Raw genomic sequence first — 27,363 nt, forward strand, 5'->3', positions numbered from 1 at the left:
CCACCAGCATAAATATGTTGGTAATTGCGGAAGTTACTTTTCCTTCAATAAAGATTATTATACCCAGTTAACAACCAATAAAAATTATCAGCATTGAATTCCAGGAGTCTCATGGACAGAAAAGCCCATACTGTCTTGGTCTTCCTTTTTTTCTTTTTAAATACATTTTATTTGTTGTTTTAATGATATATATATAGAAAGACAGAGACAGAGACAGAGACAGACAGACAGGCAGACACAGAGCACTGTTCCAGATCTGGTTTATAATGCTATTGGGAAACAGAACCTAGGACTTTAGAGCCTTGGGCATGAGAGACTTGTTTTTTTTTTTAATAACCATTATGCTATTCTCCCCCAGCTTCTTTATGTGACCTGAGAAGTTTGTATCAACAGCAACTCAACTTGACTTTAGGCCTCTTCTCCTTGGCAAGCCAGAATCAAACCAGACCCAGAATATGCAAGAGTCAGTAAATATTTGCTGAATGAATAAACTGTCAAAGGCATATTCCCATAAGACTGCTACTTTATGGAACTGCAGGATTCTTGCCAATAAAGCTATCTTCTTACAAAATGTCAACTACTACAGCACTAAATGCACTGAAGAGAGATGAGAGATTTTCATAGCAACCTGTTTTCCATATGGTTGTCATTTCATTCATTCAACAAAAATATTATGGAGCTCCTACTATCTGCCAGTAGATTGGACCCAAGCCTTTTTATACAAGCCTTTTTTTTTTTTTTTTGCCTCCAGGGTTATTGCTAGGGTTCGATGCCTGCACCACAAATCCACTGCTCCTGGAGGCCATTTTTTTTTCCCTTTTGTTGCCCTGGTTGTTTTATCATTGTTGTAGTTATTATTGTTGTTTCCACTGCTGTCATTGTTGTTGGATAGAACAGAGAGAAATGGAGAGAGGAGGGGAAGACAGAAAGGGGGAGAGAAAGATAAACACCTGCAGACCTGCTTCACTGCTTGTGAATCAACTCTCCTGCAGGTGGGGAGCCGGGGGCTCGAACTGGGATCCTTACACCGGTCTTTGTGCTTTGCGCCACGTGTGCTTAACCTGCTGCACTACCGCCTGACTCCCTATACAAGCCTTTTTACATTTAAAGGGAATTCACTTTTAGACCAGGATAACTCTCACAGATAACATAGTAAAACCCATTTAAGAAGACAACTCTTGGGAGTCAGGCTGTAGCACAGTGGGTTAAACGCACATGGCACAAAGTGCAAGGACCAGTGTAGGATTCCGGTTTGAGCCCCTGGCTCCCCACCTGCAGGGAAGTCAATTCACAGGCAGTGAAGCAGGTCTACAGGTGTCTATCTGTCTCTCCCCTCTCTGTCTTCCCCTCCTCTCTCCATTTCTCTGTCCTATCCCAACAATGACAACATCAGTAACAATAACAATAAAACAACAAGGGCAACAAAAGGGAATAAATAAATATTAAAAAAGGGGGGCCAGGTGGTGGCGCACCTGGTTAAGCGCACACATTACAGTGTGCAAGGACCCATGTTCAAGCCCCTGGCCCCCCCTGCAGGGGGAAAGCTTTGTGAGTGGTGAAGCAGAGCTGCAGGTATCTCTCTGTCTCTCTCCCTCTCTATAACCCCCTTCACTCTTGATTTCTGTCTCTATCCAATAAATAAATAAAGATAATAAAAAGATTAAAAAAAATTTTTTTAAAGGCACATGGCAGGAAAATCACCACATCCCCTCGCACACCCCAATTTTCATTCAGACTTTACTGAATTAATGTGATTTTTTTTTCTTTTTCAACCAGAGCACTGCTTAGCTCTAGTTTATGGTAGTGCTGGGGATTGAATCTGAAACTTTGGAGCCTCAGACATGAGAGTCTCTTTGCATAATCATTATGCTATCTACCACAACCCTGATTTTACTTTTTAAAAAAAAATTTAAGATGTTTTATTTATTTTAATTATTTATTTCCTTTTGTTGACCTTGTTTTTTTATTGTTGTAGTTATTATTGTTGTCATCGTTGAATAGGACAGAGAGAAATGGAGAGAGGAGGGGAAGACAGAAAGGGGAAGAGAAAGACAGACACCTACAGACCTGCTTCAACGCTTGTGAAGCAACTCCCCTGCAGGTAGGCAGCAGGGGTTCGAACCAGGATCCTTACGGCAGTCCTTGCGCTTTGCGCCATGTGTGCTTTGCGCCATGTGGGTTCACTGTGCTACTGCCTGACTCCCCTGATTTTACTTTTAAGGTCAACAATCTATAAAGTACTACTTGGGATTGCTGTGTATCATTGTCAGTGAACAAGTTTTTATAAACACCTTTATATTCAAGGAAGGTAAGTCAATCAAACAGCCTAATTTAGTTATTGTTGTCTCTGGGGCTTCACCACTCTGAACTATGTTTGGTTTCAGATAGAAAGGGAGAGACAGACAGAGAGGGGCGCCACTTAGCAAACTTCCTTCAGTGTCATATAGGTTGGGGCTGGAGCCTGGGTCACATGTCCAGCAAAGCAGGTGAGCTAAGTCGCCAGCCCCTAATTCTAATGAACACAGAGTTAAGAACCCAAATGGCACAAGAGTGTTCTCTACTCAGGAAGAGGGGCCATGAGAAAGCACCACCTTCTCCATCTCCAGAATCACTACCCTTAATTTGAATGGTAAGAACAACTCTTTTTTTTTCCCCAAGGCTCATTTATTTCACATGAGGATGTTGTTAAAATTCGGCGGCTCCAGCTGGCCGGGCTGGCTTCACGGGCGGGTAACAGAGACGACCAGAGACATACAGCTGGGCAGGGAAGTTGTATTTCTTTATTCAGGAACAACAATTCATAAACTAAGACAAACTAATCACCAAACAGAACTCTGCTGTCTCTTTGCGGCGGCGCAAGCACTCTCTCTTACTCTGGAACTCAGGAACCCTCTCCAGCTCTGGCACTCTCGCGGGGTTCCTTGGGGCGGGGCCAAGTAGGCCCGCGAAATTAACAGGAATGATCCAATTCTCTTGGCGGGGGAGAACTAGAACCCAATGTAAAGCATACAACATGAGGATAGGCAGCTAGAGAGAATAAAGAAAAGAGGTCAGTGTAGCACTCCAGCACATGCCATCCCAGGGAATAGACTCAAGAACCCATGCTTGCAAGTCCTCGCTCTAGTTCTAGCACTAGCACTTTGCCACCTTCCGGGCACTAGTCCCATCAACTTTTTTTTAATTTATTTATAAAAAGGAAACATGGACAAAACCATAGGATAAGAGGGGTACAACTCCACACAACTCCCACCACCAGAACTCCGTATCCCATCCCCTCCCCTGATAGCTTTCCTATTCTTTAACCCTCTGGGAGTATGGACCCAAGGTCATTGTCGGGTGCAGAAGGTGGAAGGTCCAGCTTCTGTAATTGCTTCTCCACTGAACATGGGTGTTGATAGGTTGATCCACACTCACAGACTGCCTCTCTCTTTCCCTAGTGGGGCAGGGCTCTGGGGAAGCGGAGCTCCAGGACACATTGGTGGGGTTGTCTGTCCAGGGAAGTCTGCTTGGCATCATACTAACATCTGGAACCTGAGTTTTTTTTTGTCTTTAACATGCAGAGAACTTTTACTTATCACATGTGGATACTTATAATTGACTTGTAGGACAGAGTCACAAACAGAAGTGCAGACAGGTATTAGTAGTATTCAAGGTGTAGCACAGTATTAGCACACAGAAGGCTGTCAATAAGGACTTGTAATTGCTCTCATACGCCAGCTTAGTACAGTAGTCTTATCAGTCACTTCACATAGATGCCTTTTTTGGATCATTAACTACATCTTTACCAAATAGGAATTTCTTACTTTTAAATTTTTTTCTTTTGTTTTTTCACTATCATTAAAGATTAAGTGATAGGGCCCATTCCATCTCTCCCCACACAACAGAACAGTATCCCTATTAGAAGTTCCTGGGACTGGGTGGTGGCACACCTGGTTGAGCGCACATGTTATAGTGCTCGAGGGTCTGGGTTCGAGCCCCCAACCCCCACCTGCAGAGGGAAAACTTTGCAAGCGGTGAAGCAGGGCTGCAGGTGTCTCTCTCTCTCCCTCTCTAACTCCCCTACCATCTCGATTTCTGGCTATCTATCCAATAAATACAGTAAAAAATAAATAAATAAATAAATAAATAAATAAATAAATAAATAAATAAAAAGAAGTTCCTAAGATGGAGTATTCCAGCATGCAGAGCAATAGGACGTAGACAGGAAGAAGAGAAACTGTAGGCATTACCTAGGAATCATATGCTACTCCATTAAGCCCATTAACATGCAGGACCCTCATCTGCATCACAATGGTGCTTTTACCAGATTCTCAGGCACATGTGAGTGACACGCACTCACATGCAAGGCAGTGCCTGCCAGTTGTCTGCCAGTCACCCCCTACCCCATGTTGGGACAGAGGTTCACTCCAGCCTCATCTCAGCCACAGAGCCGGAAGAAAGCAAAAGCTGCCCGCTCAGTGGGCTGACATGAATCCACAACAATTTTTAAAATACAGTCTCCCTAAATTACCAAACTGAGTCTATCTTTACCCCCTCTAAAAACAAATATGTATGCACTCACAGCGATAAACAGTTGAATAGTGACATAGTGAGTAGGAAGACACTAAAACATGACTCAAGAGATCCCAAGAAAGCATTTTCCAGAGGAGTTCGACCCATGCCGAAGCTGCTGCTTCATTCCCTGTAGAAAGTCCAGAGAAGCACTGCAAACACTGTAAAAGAAAGAGCTACAGGCTCACTCAAATTCACATCACAGAATGGCAAACCAGGTCTTGTTTTATTTTCTGCAAAGGCCTGGCTAATTCTTTCTCCACTCACTCTTACGTCAGAACAGAGTCGCCTGAGGAGCTGTTTACACTATCCTATTTTTGTTGCTGCTTCTTGTACATAATCAGGCTGGAACCATGGGCAGCTCGGTCCTCGTGAGGGTGAGGCAAAGAACAGACAGGAAGGTTCACTTTAGCCTCTTCCTACTGGCTCTTTCAAATCTGGGGAGTGCACAGTCCCACAGTGTGTTCCTTGCTCCCCAACAAATCCCAGAGGCACATCCCACCCAGGGACAGATCTGCAAACCATTCACCCAATCCTCCAGAAGACCCCTAAGTGGCAGCAGATGTCCCAGTTAGGGATGGGCCTCTGCACCCACCCACCCACCCCCTCCGCCCCTGGTGCAGCCATGAACCACCCTTGGACAGAAGCCTGAGGCGCTGCTGGAGAACTGCAGAAGATGGAAGGCTGGAGATGTGCAGGATATCTCAGCAAAGGGCCCAGGTCACTCTCTGCCCATCAGCAGTACCAGGGGGCCCAGCACCTTTCTTCATTGCTGCCTCCTCAGCTGGGTGCTCCAGGCTGAAGGGGGGAACAGGCCTGTGGTAACAGATCTCAATCACCTAAGAGGCCCTGGACCCCAGAGGCCTGGCCTTTCCAGCTACCCTCTGCTGGCTTGGTGCCCTGCTTCATCAGCCTGTACATCTGGACCAGTCCATCCCTCAGGGAAAAGCAGAACACTCATCATTAACCTGCATGAAATGCTGTCTCTCACCATTAATCCCCAAATCCAAAGAAGCAAAGCCAACTATCAAGAAATAAATAAATAACCACTCCAGTCACAGCAAACCCCAAAAGTTTCATGTATGGGCATAAAGGAGTTTTCCACACAAGGACATCAGAGTGGGGTGGTGGCAGGAGGGATTCACAGGGTCCAGCTCTCTGTGTGGCTCAGTACCTGAACATGGACCAAGCCTTGTGTTGAACCAGTGGTCACACCACCAAGGAGTGCCAGAGGAAGGCTCCCCTTCACAAAAGGCCCCAGCTGCCATTTAGACGGCTTCTTCTTTCCCCAGCCAGGCTCCTGCCACATTGATCTGACAGCACCCAGGAAGGTTATGGGGAGTCTCTGCCTCTCACAGAGGCTCAGCTATCTCACAACTTCAAACAGCACCCATGAAAACTCCCATTTTTTAAATGTTTTTTATTTATAAAATGGAGACATTGACAAGACCATAGTATAAGAGGGGTACATTTCCACACAGTACCCATCCCCAGAGCTCATATCCGATCCCCTCCCTTGATACCTTCCCTATTCTTTATCCTTCTGGGAGTATGGGTCATTATGGGGTGCAGAAGGTGGAAGGTCTGGCTTCTGTAACTGTTTCCCTGCTGAACATGGGCATTGGCAGGTTGGTCCATACTCCCAGTCTGTGTCTGTCTCTCTTTCCCTAGTGGGGCAGGGATCTGGGGAGGCAGGGCTTCAAGACACATGGTGGGGTCCTCTGCCCAAGGAAGTCATGTTGGCATCATGGTAGTATCTGGAACCTGGTAGCCTCCCCCGAGATTCCCAGGTTGAAAGCAGCTTCCTTACAGAGGTCACACCAGGTGTTGTCTCCAAACCACCATCTATTTTTAAGTTTGAAAACTCCCATTTTTATGCCATTCTCAACACCTGCTTCAAAAACAATTTTACTGTAGGAATAAGAATTTCCATTCATTCTTTAACTTTATTTATTATTTGATAGGACAGAGAGAACTTGAGAAGGTGGAAAGAGAGGAATAAAGAGACAAAAGACACCTGTAGCACTGCTTCAGCACTCATGAAGCTTCCCCCCTGCAGGTGGGGAGCAGGGGTTTGAACATGAGTTCTTGCCTGGGCTAGAGAGAAGAGAATAAGTTGCTGACTTTCTTTTTCTTTCTTAACTAATTTATTTTAATGAGAAAGATACACACAAAAAAGACCAAAGCAATGTTCATCTCTCATATAGCTTATGGTGATGCTGGGGATTGAACCTAGAATCTTGGAGCCTCAAACATGAAAGTCATTAGCATAACTAGCATGCTGCCTCCCCAGCCCAGGTGCCCACTTTCTCACCTGACACTTGGCTGCACTAACTTGGAGGCGGAGCCCTGACTCCCTCCCTCCCTCCGTCTGGATTTGCACTAAGTTCTCACCTAACTCTGCAGCATAAGCCCTAACCTAGAGACACTCAGCAGCAGAGAGCTCTGAATAGACATCAGGCTTCCTAGACCTCCATTATGTGACAGCTGCAAGACAGCACCTGGGAGGACCATCCCCATGGCTAAGGGGGGGGGGGGGGGTGAGTGATGGGCAATGGTGGCCTCGGCTGACCTGTCTGCAGTCACTGATGACTCTGAGAAGGATCAATAAATCACAGCAAGAGACAGGAGCCCCTGGTTCCCCTCCACTGCCAGCCAGTCTACCTACCCAGCATCCCCTGGCTGACCTTGAACAGACTGTGCAAGTGCCAGTCCAGCTAAGGAATGACAGCACGGCCCATACTGGAGACTCAGGCAGGAGAAATCCTATATCACCTAGCATGGCCTGTGTAATCCTTACATAACCTGTCACAGTGTGGCATGTCCTCTTTGGTTCATCAGCTGTATGGTACTGACATCTGCTCTGCCTACAACGCCCCCACTACCCTCACACAGCCACCTCCAAATCATACTCAAATTCAAGGCATCCCAGAGCCTGTCATGCATAAATGTCCCCGAACTATTGAAAAAGCTATGTGTACAAAGATGCCAAGGCCTGGCACAGAGAAGGGGTTCGATATAAATACCCCCTTCTGTATGTATATGTAAGTATAAATATATGTGTATACATATACATGTTTGATGCATAGAGACACAGAAATCAAGAGGGGAGGGGAAGACAAAGAGGGAAAGGAGAAAGACAAAGACACCTGCAGCACTGCTTCACCACTCATGAAGCTTACTTCTGCAGGTGGGAACCAGGGACTTGAACCCATTCCATGAACTTTGTGACATGTACACTTTGGTAGGTGTACCACCCAGCCCCTAAATGGCTCTTTAATAAATAAATGCATTTTTTTTCAAAAAAAAAAAAAGCATCAAAGCATTTCTTGTAACAAGAAAAAAGAAACAAAGGAAAAAAAAACAGAAACTTAATGTCTTAGTATCTGGCAGGAGGGACTATATAAAAAACAATGTAACCAGAAAGAGCTCGCCCCCTGCAGGGGAGCTTGTAGCACCAAGAGAGACCTACAGTGGGAGACCTACAACTAGCCCCCTAACCACATCTAGGCCAAAGGGAGCTCATCTCAGGTTCAGCGCCTTCAAAAGTAAGCAATGCCCTCATCTAAGCAATGCAACTAGTACCACCTCGGCATGTTAAACTTCAGCCTGAGTCCAGAGACATCAGGCATGGAATGTCAACCCTTCAACTTCATTACTCTGGTGAGACCTTTCCTAGCTCACAGGACTCCTTAATTCCATTTTGGGTGGTGCACTTCTTAACAAAACCTCAAAACCTAGAATAGACCAGGGCCCATGAGATAGGCCATATGTATATGTATCCATAAGGGAAAATATATACCTTAAAGCAAAAGTGCACAGTTCTTCTTCTAGCATTTGCCCTTCTTCCATAGCCAGTCAACAGCATCAGGTTGAGCCTGATGTAAAGTTTCGAGACCCCCTTTGAATCTGGAGAGGTGGCAGTCGTTGACTATGTGAGTCATAGTCTGTCTGTAGCCGCAGGGGCAGTGCACAATAGTTTGTAGTAAGTCAATAAAGGAAGCAAGCAAGCAGAAAGACCTAAAAAGACACCTTAAAGCACCTAATGAAACAGTTTCTACTTAGACCTAGATACCCTCCTCACCTCACACATCCCTCGAACACTCCAAAGCTAACCTTGTCAGACAAAGTAAGGACTACAAAAGCTGAATGAAGGCAAGAGACTGGCATACTTTAATAATGACTCTTTAGTCACTACCAGGCCACCCCATCACCTGGGGCCCTAGTCAGGGCGTCCTGGGATTCCCACACAGACATGATGGGCATAGACCTCTAACAGATCCCTCTCACCACTGTCACTGGTCATCTCCATCAGGAACAACATAATGGGCCCTTTTGTGGGCCCCTTTAGGACCTTGCCCTCAATGTGGATCAACAATTAGGGAATGTACATGACACCACATACTGTTGGCACAGAAATGGTCACTTCTGTTCACACCAAATAGGATACAGATGCTGTTGGCACTGCCATTTGCCTGGACAATGTAGGGCAGCACCTAAGTGGGCAGACATTAACCATTTCATCAGAAACAGCATAATGGGCCCTTTTGTGGGCCCGTATAGGATCTTGCCCTCAATGTGCATCAACAATGGTAGGGAATATTCCATTCTCCAAACAGAGGTTGGACAACATACTCTACCTACCACCCAAGGAAGATGGGTTCTGAAATTAGTGCAGCCTGGAATGTTCCTAGCCATGACCACAGAATATGAGTCCAGACCTACAGGGATGTATAGGTTACATAGGCTCCTGTGCTAAATATGGGCCCTATATCAAACCGGTAGGGTCTACAGTTAATAATATTTATATGCTTGTCCCATATTTGGGGGCTACTCTCTTCCCTGATCCAGCTTTCTAGTCCTTTTTCCAACTATGACACTATCTCCCAGACAATAACCTGGGTCCACCTGCATATTAGATGTCAGGCTCAGACAAAAACTACTAAAGTCATGGGCCCCTTGGAATATACCTAAAATAGACCTACTAGCTTTTTCCAAAATGGACACCCCAATCTTCATCTGCAATATTCATGTATTTAGGTTCATGATTAGTCAACAATTTGTTCTGCATTATATCTTAAGTCTTTTTCAGCCACCAGATTCCAGATGACACCATGATGCTAACCTGACTTCTCTGCCTCCCCAGATCCCTGCTCCACTAGGCAAAGAGAGAGACAGACTGGGAGTATGGACCAACCTGCCAACGCCCATGTTCAGCAGAGAAGCAATTACAGAAGCCAGATCTTATCCAATACCCTCCGCTGATACCTTCCCTATTCTTTATCCCTCTGGGAGTATGGACCCAGGACCATTATGGGGTGTAGAAGGTGGAAGGTCAGGCTTCTGTAACTGCTTCCCTGCTGAACATGGGCATTGGCAGGGCGGTCCATACTCCCAGTCAGTCTCTCTTTCCCTAGTGGGGCAGGGATCTGGGGAGGTGGTATTTTTTTTTCCTCTCCCCCTCTTATAAATAAATCTAAAACAAAACAAAGCAATGCTACTTCTGACCAAAGGTGAACTATAGGTTAAAGCTCCAGGTAATCACTGTAGAGTGATTCATACGTCTCACTCAACAAAGAGAATGAGAAGGTGTACATGACAGAAAAGCCAGCAGAAAAATATAAGCCAGTGTGTAAACTGTGGCTGCCTCGGAGCTGCTTCTAGAAAGGAAAGGGGTTTGAGGGAGGAGTTGAGTTAAAATAGGATATTTGCTTTTTTTTTTTAACTCTACTCCTCCCTCCATTATATAAGTTGTTGGTATACATTGGCAGTTTTTTAGGGGTACAAAACCATAAGATTCAAGATACTGGAAGTCAGGCGGTAGCGCAGCAGGTTAAGCGCACGTGGTGCGAAGCGCCATGGACCAGTGGTGTAAGGATCCCAGTTACAGCCCCCGGCTCCCCACATGCAGAGGAATTGCTTTACAAGTGGTGAAGCAGGTCTGCAAGTGTCTATCTTTCTCTCCCCTTCTCTGTCTTCCCCTCCTTTCTCCATTTCTCTCTGTCCTACCCAACAACAACAACATCAAGAACAACAACAATAATAACTACAACAAGGGTAATAAAAGGGAATAAATAAATAGATATTAAAAAAAAAAAAGATTCAAGCTACTCTATGAGACAGGGTTAACAGCCAAGGCCATAGGAGCCACAGTCTGCCTGTGGTTCTGGCAGCCCTGCCCAGAAGGCAAAATCAGAGCAGATGCCCCTGACCTGAGCGTGAGATCCAGACACCCTTGTTCAGAAGCCTCCTCCCTGCCTCCAGCCTCTCGCTGCCTGACAGGAGTGAGCAGGCTCCCTGCACCAAGCCCCACCAGGGCCTCCACCTTGGCTTTATGTGCACTTTATTCAGCAGAGGCCTCTTGAGAAGGACCCAGATGGGGAGCTTCAGTCTCAACAACCATTGCAAGGTCTGAATCAAGGAGCTGAGTGGCCAGAGGACCCCAAAGTCCAGATGCAAACAGCTAAGAAAGTCTTCTGAAGACACTAAGGAGAGCTGAGAGACATTATCTTCAAGGGCAAAAGGATGAGAATGACAGACTAGGACCTAAATGCTGGCCCTCCCAGCAGCAGTGCACAGTGGCTGCTGGGCGAGGTGTGAGCCTGGCACACGCTCTAGGCAGTTCTAGTCTAGACTGGCTATGGGGCTTCGGATGAGCCACTCAGCATTTAGTTTCCAGGGCTCATTCTGCTCATAAATACAATGAGGCTAAGAGGCGAGAGACGGTTCGCCAGGTACAGCGGACACATTATCATGTGTAAGGACCTGGGCTCAAACCCCAGTCCCCTACTGCAGGGGGGAAACTTCATGAGAGACAGGACAGTATTGCAGGTGTCTTTCCTTCTCTCTCTCCCTCGGATCCTCTATCCAAAAAAGAGAGAAAGGGAAAGAAAGCCACCAAGGTCTGGCGAAATAGTTCATTTGGACAGTGTGCTGCTTTGCCATGTGTGCCACCCAGGTTCAAGCCCAACCCTGACAACACTGAAGGAAGCTTTGGTGCTATGGTCTCAAGATATCTCCTCCACCACCACCCCCACCCCATCCCCCTTGTTTCTATCTAAAACAAACAAGCAAAGGTTAAAGAGCCTCCAAGAACAATGGAGTTGTGCAGGCACCAAGCCCCAGCATTAGCCCTGGAGCCAAAACAAACAAATAAATAAATAAATAAGGGGTGATGAAATAGCTCACTTGGATATTGTGCTGCTCTGTCATGTGTGTGACCCAGGTTCAAGCCCAGCTTCCACCACACTGAAGGAAATTTTGATGCTGTGGTCTCTTTCCCTATCTAAAAAATAATAATAAAATAGAGTGCTAATGATAGTCTTTCTGCAGCATTTGTTGCAAGGATTAAGAAAGTTAAGTAGGGGACCACTGAGGTTGCTCACCTACGAGGACACCTGCTTTGCCATGGGCAAGACCCAGGTGTGAGCCCCAGCAGATGACAGGGAAGGACTTTGACACTGGGGGCAGCTTAGCACTATGGAGTCTCTCCCTCTCTATCTGAAAAAGTCAGCACAGAGCAGGAAAATCACGACTGCATGAGGCCTGGTGGCCAAACAGAAAATGCAGATTGGTAGAGCAGGGAGGGCTGTCTGGCACCAAGGATGCAGCAGTTACCCAGAGCAGCTGCAATCAATATTAGATGTTTACTCCCCATGCTGCTCTGTGCCAATGAGCAGATTGCTATACACTATTATCAATGGACTTATGACCAGGTTCAGCTGATGGGAGACCCCAGCAGGTGATGGGTAAGTAGGCGGGAATGCACTTGGGGTACCTATCCCACCCCCCAGTTCCTTCCCTGCTGGACTTTAGGTGAGTGATTTTCTATACCCATAGCTCCTTCTAAGAGTTCCCCTCTCAAATTTGAGGCCTCCTCCAATTCAACTGCCCCCTCATCCCATAGGTATATGGGACCAAGGGTTGGGGGAGACACATCCATTGTCAGGTCCAGCGTGCTCTGCCCTCACCTGAAGGTGAGGCAAGCACCGCATAGCCACATCACCACCCCAAAGCCCCGCAGGGAGAGCTGCAGCCAGGAAAGCCTTTGACTCTATAGTTTCTCCAACATGTTCAGTGGTTTTCCAGGGCAGAACTGGGTCAGTGTGCAGGAGGGGCATCAGATCAGCCAGAGATTAGAGCGCCTCCCCCTTACTCTGGGGACACAGAGAAACAACCTCCCCCTCCGAAGGGCAGCCTGGCTGACAGCCAGTATGTGGGGTGCCAGTACAACCAGCAGCCTCCCTGCCCCGCAGAAAGGGCAGCCCAGAGGACCAACCTGGTTTGGTCTTTAGGGCACTGGCAAACTGAGACACCACTCTGGTCACACTGAGCTCAGGGCAGCTGCCTTCCCTCCTTTCCCCTTCCCCTTCTCCCACCCGACACCAACACACACACACACACACACACACACACACACACACACACACACACACACACCAGGCTTTCCAGGCACTGCTTCTATTTTTAAAACCCAGGGGGCTGGGCCACCACCACCTCAGCCTTCCATGATACGCAGAATGTGTAGCTGACGTGGGGGCATCCCGGCCTCTCACCATAACAGGCAAAGGCCTGGGCTGACAGGCAGCAAGGTCAAAGTCTGGGTACCGGATACAAGATATGCTGGGGGCTCCTGCCTGACCTCAAGCACCTCAAGTTAACCGGAGTCTTGCTAGCAGACTTGACTAGATGGGGTTTAAATGCTTTACATGGGAAGCTGGGAGAGAGAGCACAATAGCTATGCAAAAAGATTTTCATGACTGGAGTTCTAAGGTCCCAGGTTCAATCCCCAGGCACCATAAGCCAGAGCTGAGCAGTACTCTGGCATGTCTCTGTCTCTCTCTCTCTCTCCAAAAGTAACTAAAATATTAAAAGAAATTAATTTTAAAAATGCTTTGCATAGAGTCCAACAGAGTTCTACCCCTGCTCTGCCACTTTATTTTTTATCTGTTTATTGAATAGAGACAGACAGAAATTGAGAAGGGAGAGGAAGAGAGACAGACACCTGCAGCCCTGCTTCACCACTCATGAAGCTTTGCCACCGCTGGTGGGGACCAGGGGCTTGAACCCAGGTCTTTGCGCACTGTAGAATGTGTGCTTAAACAGGTGCGCCACCACCTGGCCCCCCTCTGCCACTTTCTAGATGTGTGACTCTGAGCAAGTCACAACCTCTCAGCACCTCATCCTTCCTCAGCTCTCAACCAGAGGAAGAACACCTAGTTCCACCTCACTAGGGGAACCAAATTAGCCTGTTCATACAGAGCACTTAGGATGGTAGCTAGTACAGGAGGCACAGCTGCTATTTTGCGACAGGCCCCTGTTTTATATATCCAGTACAGTGCAGACTGCCCAAAGGTCATCTTGAACCACAGGGTCCAGAGTCCTCACTATAAAGCATAGTTTAGCTGAAGGCTGCCTGGTATGGTCCTGGGATGTGCCTCCCTCCCACCACAGCCCAGGGAGAGCTGAGCCTTTCCAACAGATACCTAGTACCACAATCCTTGCAACACACAGAAGTCACCAGCACTGGCCTCCAGCCCACCCCACTCCCAGCCACTCTCACTGCTGTGAGAGCACGCGTCTTCCTGAGCAGCAATGCCCCCGTGCCAGAGGCATCCCTATCCACAAGTGCCTCTCACCATCCCCTGTAGCAGCAGCTACAGTGAGAGTACTGAATCTCAGCTCTGCTCCTACTGAGCTGTGTGACCTAGGAGAGGCAACTGTACCTCTCTGTGCTTTTCTCCAGACTCATGAAACGGAGATAGTTGCCCTCTCTGGGGGTTTATATGGTAGAGTCAGTGTCAGAGAATATACTGTGAGCCCCAGAAGGGTGCCTGGGCAGGTCCTCGAGAAAAAGAATGGCTATTAAGGCTGCTCCACTTGCATAGTGGAGCTACTGCAGCACAGGGAAGTGACTTGAACTGAACCAGACCCTGTGCTCATGTCAGAGCTGACTGGGGGCCCAGCCTGCTCAGTCCTGAGTAAAGGGCTTTGCCACCCCCACCTCACCCCACTGAGAGGAAGCCGTAAAATGGAGGAATATGCTCATGTCCAGCTGAGGGTCCCACTGGTCACCTTTCCACCATAGGACTCAGCTCCTCGGCACCTGGAGGGACTGCCACACACAGGCCTGCCACTGCCACCAAGAAAAAAAAAAAAAAAAGCACACCATGCTGGGGAAATAGCATAATGGTTATGCAAAAGACTTTCATGCCTGAGACATCAAAAGTCCCACTTTCAATCCCCAGCATCACCATAAGCCAAAGCAGAGTAGTGCTCCGCTAAAAAAAAGTGGTCCGAGAGGTGGTGCAGTGAATAAAGCACTGGATTCTCAACCATGAGGTCCTGAGATCAATCCCGGGTAGCACATGTACCAGAGTGATGTCTGGTTCTTTTTCTCTTCCTATCTTCCTCATAAATAAATAAATAAATTCTTTAAAAAAAAAAAGTAAAGGAAGAAAAAAGAAAAGAAACCTGGGAAATTCCATCAAGGCCAGAGTGGACTTGAGTAACTTTAATGACCACTAAAGGTGGGAAGTGAAAGCCCCTCATTAGCACCACTCAGAGGTCATCATTCATGTGTATTTAGTGCCCAAGCAGGATCACTGGTTCACTGGCAACTTCTCAAACTATGGTGCCCAGAGCCCATTTGTCTGGCTGGGTCTATCAGCAGCCTACAGCATACAAGATAGGAGAAATGAAACTAAGTAATCAACTCAGGGCAGCCCCTCCCCAGGACTTTCTTAATTCAAGACAACCCCAGTAGAAGCCACCTGGCCTAGGGGAAGAGGCACCAGTAGGCCCTTAGGACAATCACATTCACGCATGTCATCCTGCCTTCATGCCCAGAAACACCAGTTTAACAAGTTCCCCAGAACATGGAAGTCACAGAAGAAAGTGTTTAAAGCAGTTATTCCAAATCAGGTTAACACCATTACTTCTGACTGCTCTAGGGCTATGCTGAACTGTTACAGCTCTTTAAATTACATGCATATCATTGTAGACACAATGTTGTGTTATATGCATACTGTTGCAGCTCCGTGAATCAAATACATACTGTTGCAGTTCTGTGACATATATATATATATATATATATATATATATATATATATATATATATGTTACATACACACAGTTACAGCTCTAAATATCTGTGACTCTCTTCTTGGGCAAGGCTCTTTTCAGGAAGGGAGTGAGCTGTGTGAGTCCCACAAAAAGGATCTCCAGGATCAAGGGACTATGGTCTGAGTCTGCAACCCATTCAATAATCTTGAACATGCTTAGTGAGCACTAAATATATGCCACAAGATGAAATGGTAAAAGTATTCTTTATAAGAATAAGAGCAAAGGTGCATTCACCATCACAGACCCTTCTCAAATCCCTACTATGGGCCAAGTGGCACAACCCCAGGCACTGAAAACAAGACTGCATAGGGCTTAAGCCTGACCCTGCAGGAATTCAGTCCAGGGCTGGGGTGGAAAGAAAGAAGGTAGACTCTGGGCAGACTGCCTGGCCTTGCCAGCAGCATATAGGGCAAAGAAGGCACCCACTCCCCTATCTCCTGTGGAAGGGGAGATTGGCTAAGGGCGAGCGGCCACCAGTGGAGCTCCCTTCAGGCTTCTTGTTCCAGCCTGACCTTATCTGGTAATTCAAGGATTCTTCAGGAGTAAGCCACAAAATTATTCTATGTCGGGTGCGCACACACACAAGCTCAATAACAATGTTTAAACGAAGGTGAAGCGTCACTGACCCCACTCTGCAGATGAAAAGTTAGGCTCCGTGTCTTGCCGGCTGTGTGACCTTGGACAAGTCACCAGAGCTGCAGAACCGAAAGGGTTCTGAATTAAGTTACTTGAAAGCACCCCTCCCACCCGCATGTGGTGAATGAATGAGCGGCATAACCAGGAAACCTTTCGAGTGTCACGAAAGCCACCTCGGTAGCGGCTGAACTTCCTTTCTAAGAGGCTTGAGCTCCTGCCCAGGCTGGTGCGTGGGGGCCCTGCGGCCTGGGCCGCCTCTCGGCCTCGTGTCCCTTCGGGGGAGGCGCGCGCACAGGGCCGGGCGTGGATGGGGCCAGGCGTGGACCGGACGCGCGAAGCTGGGGCGCGGGGTCATGATGGTCGCGGAAGCTCATCCCCGCAGCCCTGGCATGGCCACACAGGTGCGTGGGTCTGGCTCGGCGAGTATGGATGGCGGGCGGATCCCAGCCCGAGTGGCGCTGGCCAGATCCAAGGCCAGAGGGCGCGGGCAGGGAAGGTCACCTAGACCTGAAGCCGGCCTGGCCCGCCCGCGGCGGCCGCCGCCCTCTCGCCCACAGGTCCCCGCGGCCCAGTCTTCCCCCGACCGCAGGGAGCCGCGAATGCCTGGCCACTTGCTCCCCGGCCTGGCCCGCCCCGGCGACCGCCCGCGAGGCCTGCTCCACCACCGCTGACCGGCCAGGCCCGTGCTCCCGCTCGCTCCCTCCCCGAGGCCCTGGGCCCCGAGCCCTGGCCCGCTGCTCCCGCACCGTCTCCCCCTCCGCTCCCCAGGGACTTGGCCAGCCGAGCGGAGCGCAGGCCGAGCCCGGGGCCCTCCCCGGGGAACCTACCTCAGCGGCGGCAGAGGGCTCAGCGGCAGCGGCGGCGGGGGCTGCAGCTACAGGAACCAAGCGAGCTGCAGGGCAAGGGCGGAGCGGCACGCACGGCGGCGGCGCGGACCCGCCCAGACCCTGCGCGCCGGGCCCGCCGAGCTCCGCCTCCCGACCCGCCCGGAGACCCGCCCCAGCCCCCGCACGCCCAGAGCTGTGGTCCTTCTATGCTCCAGGCCGGGCCCCCACCTGTCAGTGTTTTCCCCATTCCCCGCGCAAGGCCCAGCATCCCAGCTGCCGCCGGTGTTTCGGGGCGAGTGCGGACACGTGGGGGCGCCCGGGCGGGGAAGGGCGGCGAGCGCCCTGAGTGCGTGCGCCCGAGTACGGGGGCTGCCCCAGAGAGCCTGTGCCGTGGGGAGAATGGGGGCGGGGGGAAGGGGTTGTGGGTCTTCCGGCCGCCCTGCGCGGCCCGAGCGGAGCCCTGCGCTTCCTCCCGGCTGGGAAGCATCAGCCTGCGGCGCCCGGAGATATGGCGGGTGGCGCTGGAGCAGGGCCTATCCTGGGTGCAAGAGGAGGGGTGCCCCGAGCAAAGCTCGCGCAGGGTGAAAAATCTGCCATCGAGCCCCCGGAGCAGAGCTGGGCCTCGCCGGGTCACTGAGCAGATACCGTAGCAGCCACAACTGTTGCTCCTTGCCTCCCAACTCAATGTTTCCGACTCCTCCCGCCCTTCCTCTGGGGACTGGGGGCAGGAAAAGCCCTTAGGTGGCCGCGAGGGCTGAAAGTGGGTGCCTGGCACTAAGAAAGGCCCCTTGTGCAACCGCTTGCTTTCCAAATAAGCCAAGAGAGTTTCCCCTAGTGGGGAAGCTGCTAGCAGCCATCTTCGGTGCAAACGTTTGGCAAGAATGTCCCCTGCTGGGTCTCGCTGGAGAGGCGGGTGCTTCAAGGATTCCCGCCAACCCGCGACCCTTCCTTTGCCTGGACCTTCCGCACCTAGCAGCCTTTTGGATGGTCCAACACATCCTAATCTTTCGATCAACTAACGTTCCCCACTGGAGGAACTTATGAGCAACAGATCCTGGACACTCATTCAACACCTAGCTGTGGCAACTGGCAATCAGATGGGGCTGCTTGGAGGAGGCAGTTACTGACTTAAATGAGAAAGTAGGGGCTGGTGTTCCCTCTGGGTGCAGGCTGCGGAAGAAGGGAGTGTAGAGAAGTTCCATGAGGTCCTACAGGGGACTAGGGTGTGAGTGTAAGTGGAAAGAAGCCACTAAGGAGGTGGCTCGGCTAGTAGAGAGCAGGACTTGCATATGTAAGGTTCTGGATTCTGGTCTGCCTGTCTCTAATAAGATAATATCTTTCACAAATAAATAAGTGAAAATGTGTGAAGGAGCCCTTGGTATCCCTCTTGGAATCCGGGAGGATGGAAGGTCATGCTAGAGCCATCACTGGCCTATAGTTGGCCAGGGGTTCCCCAACCCTGCCACCCCCACCTAGGACACAAAGACCACAGGACACTCCCAAGAAGGAAAGCTGCTGAGTCACTCAGGAATGCACTCCTGAAGGAAGAGACGTTTGGAAGGACCTTGCAGGGATGGGGAGGCAATAACCAGGTGGCTCCAGAAGTGTCACCAGCTCGAGGCAGATGCCTAGTGTTTGAGGATGGGGCGGTGAAGCTTACTACTTTCATCTGGCATCTTCCGGCTAAGCTCTGCTCTCATGGATCCCCTTGTCCCTCCACTCTAGAGCTCTTCTAGATGCCACTCCCTGATGAATCACCTGAGCTCCTTTGCAGTCACTGCTTTGCTCTGTGACCTTGGGTCACTGGCAGAATCTTTCAGCTTCAACTTCAGAGGGTTGCTGTGAATTAAAAATGGACCAGGTGAGGGGCTGGGGAGAGCACAATGGTTCTGCAAAAGACTCTTGTGCCTGAAGCTCTCATGTCCCAAATTTAATCCCCAGCACCACTATAAGCCAGAGCTGAGCATTGCTCAGATAAAATAGAATAGTAGAATACTGGGACAGGGGAGACAGCTGTAGCGCAGTGGGTTAAGTGCACGTGGTGCTAAGCGCAAGGATCCCAGTTCGATCCCCCGGCTCCCCACCAGCAGGGGAGTAGCTTCACAGGTGGTGAAGCAGGTCTGCAAGTGTCTGTTTTTCTCTCCCCCTCTCTTCCCCTCCTCTCTCCATTTCTCTCATTCACTTCTCTTCCTTCAGGAGTGCATTCCTGAGTGACTCAGCAGCTTTCCTTCTTGGGAGTGTCCTGTGGTCTTTGTGTCCTAGGTGGGGGTGGCAGGGTTGGGGAACCCCTGGCCAACTATAGGCCAGTGATGGCTCTAGCATGACCTTCCATCCTCCCGGATTCCAAGAGGGATACCAAGGGCTCCTTCACACATTTTCACTTATTTATTTATGAAAGATATTATCTTATCTTATCCAACAACGACATCAATAATAACAACAATAACTACAATACAACAATAATAAATAAATAATAAATATTTTTAAAAAATAATACTGGGACAGGTGGCATATAAGCACTCAGCAGTGAAGAAAACTCAGCCCGTGTGGACTTGAAGCCTCTATCACAACCTGGTGAATTTACCTTCACCCTCCAGCCCCACCCTTTTTCTTTTTCTCTTTTTCCCCCACCTTCTACAATAGTTGATTGGGCTGGAGATGGCCAAATGGATCCTCTGGAGATTTTTTTCAAATATTTTATTTATTTTTTAATGAGGGAGAGAGAGAAATTGACCAAAGCACTGCTCAGCTTTGAACTAACTCATAGTAGCCACAAGCTTTGAACTATCTCATGTTCTCTGAGCAGCCCTGTTCTCATTTCGACCAGTAAAATCACTGCACTCCTGCTGTAGGGATGGACCGATGAGACTTCTAGGGCTGTTGAAATACACTCTTCCCTTTAAAATGAAGCCAACCCCCGGAGACATAGAGAACAGCTCCTGAGATGCCATGCTCCCAGACTGAGTCATGCTTCAGGCTATTTGAGTGCTTTCCAGCCATCTGAGCCCATAAACTCCCCTTTTTCTTCAGTTCAGATGGCGCTTTTGTCCAAGCCTGCAGTAAATGGTGCGTGCTGCACAAGGGCATGTGTGGTACCAAGGTCCTGACCATATATTGCTCATAAAAGATCTGGTCCTGGACAGCACTGCATAGACCACAGGGCAGAGATTGTGTCTGCTTCGGGACATGGTATTACATCGTGTGTGGAGATGTTAGCTGACAGCTGAGGCCGGGTGCCCCTGTCAGCACATGCTCCTGGGTTTCCCCACAACTGCTCCCTTGCCTTCTCTGGACCCAGCTCAGAGGGGGCCTTCTCACAGCTGCCTTCCCTCTCCCACCCCACACCCGTCACCCCCTAAGGCAGGTTCTTTCCTCCCTCATCCTCTTCCTGAGCTCAGCCCTTTGCTTCCTCCATAGCACACAGCAAACTTCAAAATCATCTAATATTTGACTATTTTATTTATTTGTTTATTTATGTCATTTCTAGGGCTTCCCCACTCCAAGTTGTTTTTAGTTTTAGTTTTGTTTTGTTTTTAGATAGAAGCAGAAGGACAGAGGGAAAGATACCACAGCACTTCTAGTGCAGTGGGAGCTGGGCTTCAACCTGGGTCACATGCAAGACAAACAGGTATGCTATCCAGGTGATCTATCTTGCCAGCCCTAGTTTACTCTTATCTATCCTGTGACCTACCCCTGCCCACCTCTCATTTAGAATGGTTGCTGTTCACATTACAGATGCTCAGTTAATAGCAGACAATCAAGGACTGAGTCCCAGAGAAATAGCATCATTAGTAGCGCAACACCAGAGCCGGAGGCACCAGAAGTTCCATCCCCAACACCACTATAAGCTAGAGATAAGCAGTCAATGGTTTCTTTTTTTTATTATTTATTTTCCCTTTTATTGCTCTTGCTTTTTATTGTTGTTGTAGTTATTGATGTTGTTGTTGGATAGGACAGAGAGAAATGGAGAGAGGAGGGGAAGACAGAGAGGGGGAGAGAAAGATAGACACCTACAGACCTGCTTCACGGCCTGTGAAGTGACATCCCCTGAAAATGGGGAGCCGAGGCTCAAACCGGGAACCTTATGCAGGTCCTTGTGCTTTGCATCACGTGCGCTTAACCCACTGCACCACTGCCCGACCCCCAGCAGTCAATAGTTTCTTACAGCATAGGAGATGGTACAGTGAATAAGATGTTGTACTGCAGGCCAGATGGTAGCACACCTGGTTGAGCACACTTATTACAATGCACAAGGACCCAGGTTCGAGCCCCCGGTCCCCACTTGCAGGGGTGTAGGGGAATTGTGAGTATGTGGTAGAGCCTGAGGGTTGTGTCTATCCTGTTAGTCTCTCTCTCTACTGAGAGTTTGAACAAAGGGGACATGGGAATCCCAAAGGTTTGCCTCGTCTTATCAGACTCCCTGTCTCACAAAGCACCTTGCATTTTTCTGCCTCCAGGTGCCCGGCATTCCTTAAAACATTAAGCCAGCTCCCCCTGCTCTGCCCTGCATTCCTTGATACTATGGCCTGTCCTTTTATTATCTGCATATCAATCTTCTGTTTTGTCTAACAAATGACTTAAGGCCTCCACCCTATCCCCTACCCATTCTGCTCATTCAATATATTCTTTTTCTACCCTCAAGACCATAGGGTATCATTAATCCTACCAGTTAAACCCCTAGCAACAGTTGCTAAGGAAGTCCCTACCTTTTTCACCTTTCTCCGCCCCCTTCCTAGTCATGTATGGTATTGTCAAGCCACTTCCGTTTCTGACTTGTCTCTTCCCTTTTCCGGCTTGGGAAGCATGCAGGCAGACCAGGAGGCTGACATTGGCCATTGCGGTTTGCACCATGTGGCTTAACCAGGTGTGCTACCGTCCAACTCTAGGGCGTTTGGATGAATAAAGATTTGAACGTCCTCACAGCCATGAGCTTGGCTCCTGGGTCATCTCTCGCACACTCAAGTCACTAGCCTGACACAGGGGGAAAGCTTTGTAAGTGGTGAAGCAGGGCTGCAGGGGTCTCTCTGCATCTCTCCCTCTCTATCCCTCCCTTCCCTCTCAATTTCTGGCTGTCTCTATCCAATAAATAAAGATAACAAAAAAAGTTTTAAAATAAATTTTTAAAAAGGTGTTGTACTATCAAGCATGAGTTCCTGAGTTTGATCCCTGGCATCACATCTGCCAGAATGATACTCGTTATCTCTCTCTCACATAAATAAAATCTTTTTTTAATCGCTAAAAGCATGTTTGACTTGCATGTGTCATCACCCTCTGTGCAGGTCCCACACCTTGGAGACAGTGGTTTCCTGTCCTTCTGACTCATCAACAAGGGATTGTGCCCATGGGTTGTCCTCCAGAAAGTATGGACTCATGCCTGGGCCTAGGCTGGGCACTGTTTATCTGCTCATATAATAAACGATGTAACCTCACCCATAGAGAAGTCAGGCCTTAGCAATTTCACGCCAGAGAGGAGTGTATTTTAGGGCAAGGGTTAGCCACACAGGGTAGAATAACAATACAGTTGGGGGTGGGGATTGGCCACCAGATAAGTTAACAATGCCATTCAGCAGAGAAGCTTGAGTTACACCAAAGGAGCTGGGCTTCCAGATGTCAACTCTGTGGACAGTTGGTCACAAAGCCCCAGCAAGGCTCTGGACACATGGCTCCTGGCACGTAATACTCTGTATGGAGCTGGCAGTGTCTGGGACTCCACTTGAGAGGAAGCTTCCTTCGATGCAGTGGAGAAGGGGCTCAAACCTGGAGGCTGTGCTTCAGAAGCTTTCAGGACTCAACCCACCCACCTCAATTCTTGGTTGATTTAAATCCTTCTCTGTACTGAAACATACTTGAGCATAATGGCCCTCAGTGAGTTCCACCAGTCTTTATGGTGGACTATGAAATGGAAGAATGGTTCTGGAGAGCCTCAAGTTTACAACTGGTGTTAAAGTTAGGGAAGTGTTACAAACTATGTTCTCTTTTTTTTTTTTTTCAATTTGAAAGCAGTCATGGTTTATTAACTGACTAGATTACAAAAATAATCATGGCAGACACCTTTGTTCATTCTTCTAATAAGTCTGTTGGTCTGGTCTTCCCTGTTATCAGCATCTACAACTTCTACAAAGTGTATGGTCTTTTTCTTCATACCACTACATGGAGAGGATAATTTGAATGGCCACAGGAAGTTGTTTGCCTCTTTGAAGCATTTTCTAACAGTGTAGACCTCATGAATCAGACCCTCCATGCAGATGAACCATGACTGCTTTCAAGAAAAATAATAATAAAGAAAAAAAACCCACTCAGAGCAGTGGATTCATAGTGCTGGCTCTGAACACCAACAATAACCCTGGTGGCAACTAAAAATAAATAAATATTGGGCCGGAGAGTAGAGCTGCGGGTTAAGCACACATAGCATAAAGCACAAGGACCCACGTAAGGATCCCAGTTCAAGCCCCCAGCTCCCCACCTGTAAGGGGGGGGGGTCACTTCCTTGCAAGTGGTGAAGCAGGTCTGTGGTGTCTATCTTTCTTCTTTTCTTAATTAATTAATTATTCCTTTTTGTTGCCCTTGTTTTATTGTTGTAGTTATTATTGTTGTTATTGATGTTGTTGTTGGATAGGACAGAGAAAAATGCAGAGAGGAAGGGAAGGCAGAGAGGGGGAGAGAAAGACACCTGAAAACCTGCTTCACCACCTGTGAAGCGACTCCCCTGCAGGTAGGGAGCTAGGGGCTTGAACCCGGATCCTTATGCCCATCCTTGTGCTTTGTGCCATGTGCGCTTAATCTGCTGTGCTACCACCTGACTCCCTAGATGTCTATCTTTCTCTCCCGTTCTGTCTTTCCCTCCTCTCTTGATTTTTCTCTGTCCTATCCAACAACAAGAAATGATAACAATAACAACAAGGGCAACAAGGACAATAAAAATTGGGAAAAATGGCCTCCAGAACCAGTAGATTCATGGTGCAGGCACTGAGCCCCAGCAATAACCCTAGAGACAAAAAATATACATAAATAAGTAAATAAATACAATTTTTAAATAAAAATAAATAAATAAATAAATAAATAGGGGCCAGGTGGTGGCACACCTGCTTGATTACACATGTTACTATGTACAAGGACCCAGGTTCAAGCACCCAGTCCTCAGCTGCAGGGGGAAAGCTTTGCGAGTGGTGAAGCAAGGCTGCAGGTGACTCTCTGTCTCTCTCCCTCTCTGTTTCCCCCTTCCTATCAATTTCTGGCTGTCTCTATCGAATAAATAAATTTAAAAGACAATAAAAATTTTTAAAAATAATAAATAAATAAAATTTTAAGATAAAATAAAGCTACAGTCATATTGGCTTTTGAGTCCAAGAGTCCCTGCCATGTTCCTTCCCCATCCTGTCCTCAGTCCCTAGCAACATAACCACTCAAAGATTCAAAGAGAGAATGCTGGGTGGTAGCTTTTGAGTGCCACCACTCAAAGATTCAAAGAGAGAAAGTTGGGTGGTAGCTGACCAACCATCAGGGTTTTTACTAGTGAAATAGCCCACTTGGATAGTGTCCCATGTTCCAAGTGACCAAGTTTCAAGTGACCAAGGTTCAAGCCCAACCTCAACTGCACTGAAGGGAGCTTAGTGCTGTGTTCCCTTTCACTCTTTCTGCCCCTCTGTCTCTATCAAAATCTAACAAAAAGCTTTGCCATCAGAAAGACCACCAGGATTTTCTTTCTTTTTAAAATTTATTTTTGAGAAAGAGAGAGAGAGAAAGAAAGAATGAGAATCATACCATCACTCCACCACATTCAATGCCAGGGATGGAACTCAGAACCTTATGCTTGAGAGTTCAGTGTCTTGTCCCTGCACCACCTCCCAGTTCATGTGATCATCAGGGGTGTCTCTGGAAATGCTAGTTTTCTTGAATATATTAGCCTGCCTTGTCTGGTGACCACTCTCTCCAGCAGCTTCTCAGGTGCACACTGAGGAGCCCCGGACACAGTCCTTCCTCCAAGGCAGCAGCAGCCTCAGATGCCTGTGCAGGTTCAGAAGTTTCATGTTCATGGCTAAACTTAGCCTCCTGCAGCCCTGGGGTTACAAAACACGTTTTCCCATGGTTTATATAAGAAGATTAGGCCCTTTATCCCTCCCTCGCTCCTCCCCAGCTCCTCCTCACCTCTGGGGAAATGCTCGCTCCTCCAGAACAACTAGGAAGAGTATTTTGTATCAGGGACCGCCACCTCTTCTATCACTAATCCCCCCCCCTCCAAACTTCACCATTCCAAACACTGTAGATATGAAGGAGATTTCCCTTTGCTTCTTCTCTGCCCAGAGTGGTTTAAGTGTAACCCTGCCCAATCACAAGGGATTGGACCATTTAGCCTCGTCATCCTGAGTATCAGGTTCCTCAAAAGGTAAAGGCAACCTCCTTGATTTCCCAGAGATTATGGGCCAGGCTGCTGGTTTACAAAGCCTTCTCAGCAAATCAGTAAAGTACACATCTTAAGGCACACAGGCAGTTTACAGAAAAGGGAAAAACAAGCAAACAAAAAACAGCCCAGGAAAATCCACATTGAACATACCTCTCCAGATGTGGTATGTGTGAGAATCTCCCTGGAGGCTGGTGGGGCCTAGCCTTGAGGGTCTCAGTCCCTCTCTCTAGGGTGGGACCAACACCAGAAGTGAGCCCTCAGCAACTGTGCTGTGATCTTACAGAGCCTCACAGGAATAAGCTCAGGGTGTGGCTGCCTGGAGGGGTCAGAACCTTTTTGCTTACACGGCTTCAAGATCCATCCACTGTGTGTCACACTGAAGGATGAACCCATCAGAGAACGAGCAGCTCTGTGCCTGCCATCTTGTCTCTCCCATGCATGGTTCCTCAGTCAGTATTTAGGGCAGGTGGCACTTTCTCACACACCAGAGCTGGAATACAAGGGTGAGGCCTGGGGAGATAGCATAATGGTTACACAAAAGACTTTTATGCCTGGGGTTCTGTGGTTCCAGGTTCAATCCTCAGCACCACCATAAACCAGAACTGAGCAGTGCTTAGGTCTCAGTCTCTATCTATCTTTCTTATTAAAATGAATAATAAATAAAATACTAAAGAAAAAGAAGAAGGTAAAGGAGAGTGAGTAGAAATAGCCACCACCTCTGAAGAAGACAGCCTTTGCTCAACACTTCATACACATAACTATGTAGTGATAGATTTTAGTAACTGCTATGGAAGAAAGCTTCACTCATTCAACAAACATACATTGGGCTCCTGTAAAGATCTGGGTGCTCTTTTAGGTGTCAAGGACCTGGCACTGAACGAAACAGAGTCCCTCCCTTTTTGGCATTTGCTGTTAGATGAGTCAACAAATAAATATGGACCATGGTATCAAGTGTAATGTCCCACAGAAAGTCATGCATGAGGGGAGGTAGAAAGCACAATGGCACAGTCAGGGCAGGCCACTCCAAGGATATTTGTTTTATTATTATTAATTCATTTTTCCCTCCAGGGTTATCGCTGGGGCTTAGTGCCTGCACAATGAAATCCACTGCACTGCTTTTGTGGCCATTTTTTTCTTGGGGGGGGGGGGATAGGACAGAGAGAAGTTGAGAAAGGAGGAAGGAGGGGAGATAGAGAGGGAGAGAGAAAGATGGATAACTGCAGACTTGCTTCATCGCTTGTAAATTTACCCCCCACCCCTGCAGGTGAGGAGCCGGGGACTCGAACTGGGGTCCTTGAACTTCATACTATGAGGGCCTAACCCACTGCGCCAATGCCTGGCCCATTATTATCATTATTTTGCCAACAGGGTTATTTCTGGGGCTTCATACACACATGATTATACCACCCCAACAAACGTTTTCTTTTTTCCCCTAGCAAATTTCTGTTCAATTTTATTTTTAGGAGGCTTGGGAGACAGCACAATGGTTATGAAAAAGACTTTCATACCTAAGGTTCTGAAGTTTCAGGTTCAATTCCCAGAACTACCATAAGGCAGAGCCGACCAGTGCTCTGATTTCTCTCTCCATAAATAATGTTAAATTAAATATTTTGAAAACCTTAATTTAAAATGTTATAGAGCACAAGATCCTGCTGAAGGATCCCAGTTCTAGCCCCCGGCTCCCCACCTGCAGGGGGTTCGCTTCACAAGCGGTGAAGCAAGTCTGCAGATGTCTTTCTCTCCCTCTCTCTCTCCTCTCTCCATCTTTCTTTGACCTATCCAACAATGACATTGACAATAGCGACAATAATAACTACAACAATA

At 48.1% G+C, this 27,363-nt stretch overlaps 1 protein-coding gene across 1 annotated transcript in view; it reads right to left on the reverse strand.

Moving 5' to 3' along the window:
- Positions 1-17,291, reverse strand: part of VDAC1 (voltage dependent anion channel 1) — a 39,638-nt gene extending 22,347 nt beyond the window's left edge. Inside the window, exon 1 of the mRNA XM_007519913.3 lies at positions 17,139-17,291. The gene's annotated coding sequence lies outside the window, so the exon portion shown is untranslated. The remainder of the gene's footprint in view (positions 1-17,138) is intronic.
- Between the last annotated feature and the right edge of the window lie 10,072 nt (positions 17,292-27,363).

This window comes from Erinaceus europaeus, chromosome 2, assembly GCF_950295315.1.
Source record: "Erinaceus europaeus chromosome 2, mEriEur2.1, whole genome shotgun sequence".
Lineage (NCBI taxonomy): Eukaryota > Metazoa > Chordata > Mammalia > Eulipotyphla > Erinaceidae > Erinaceus > Erinaceus europaeus.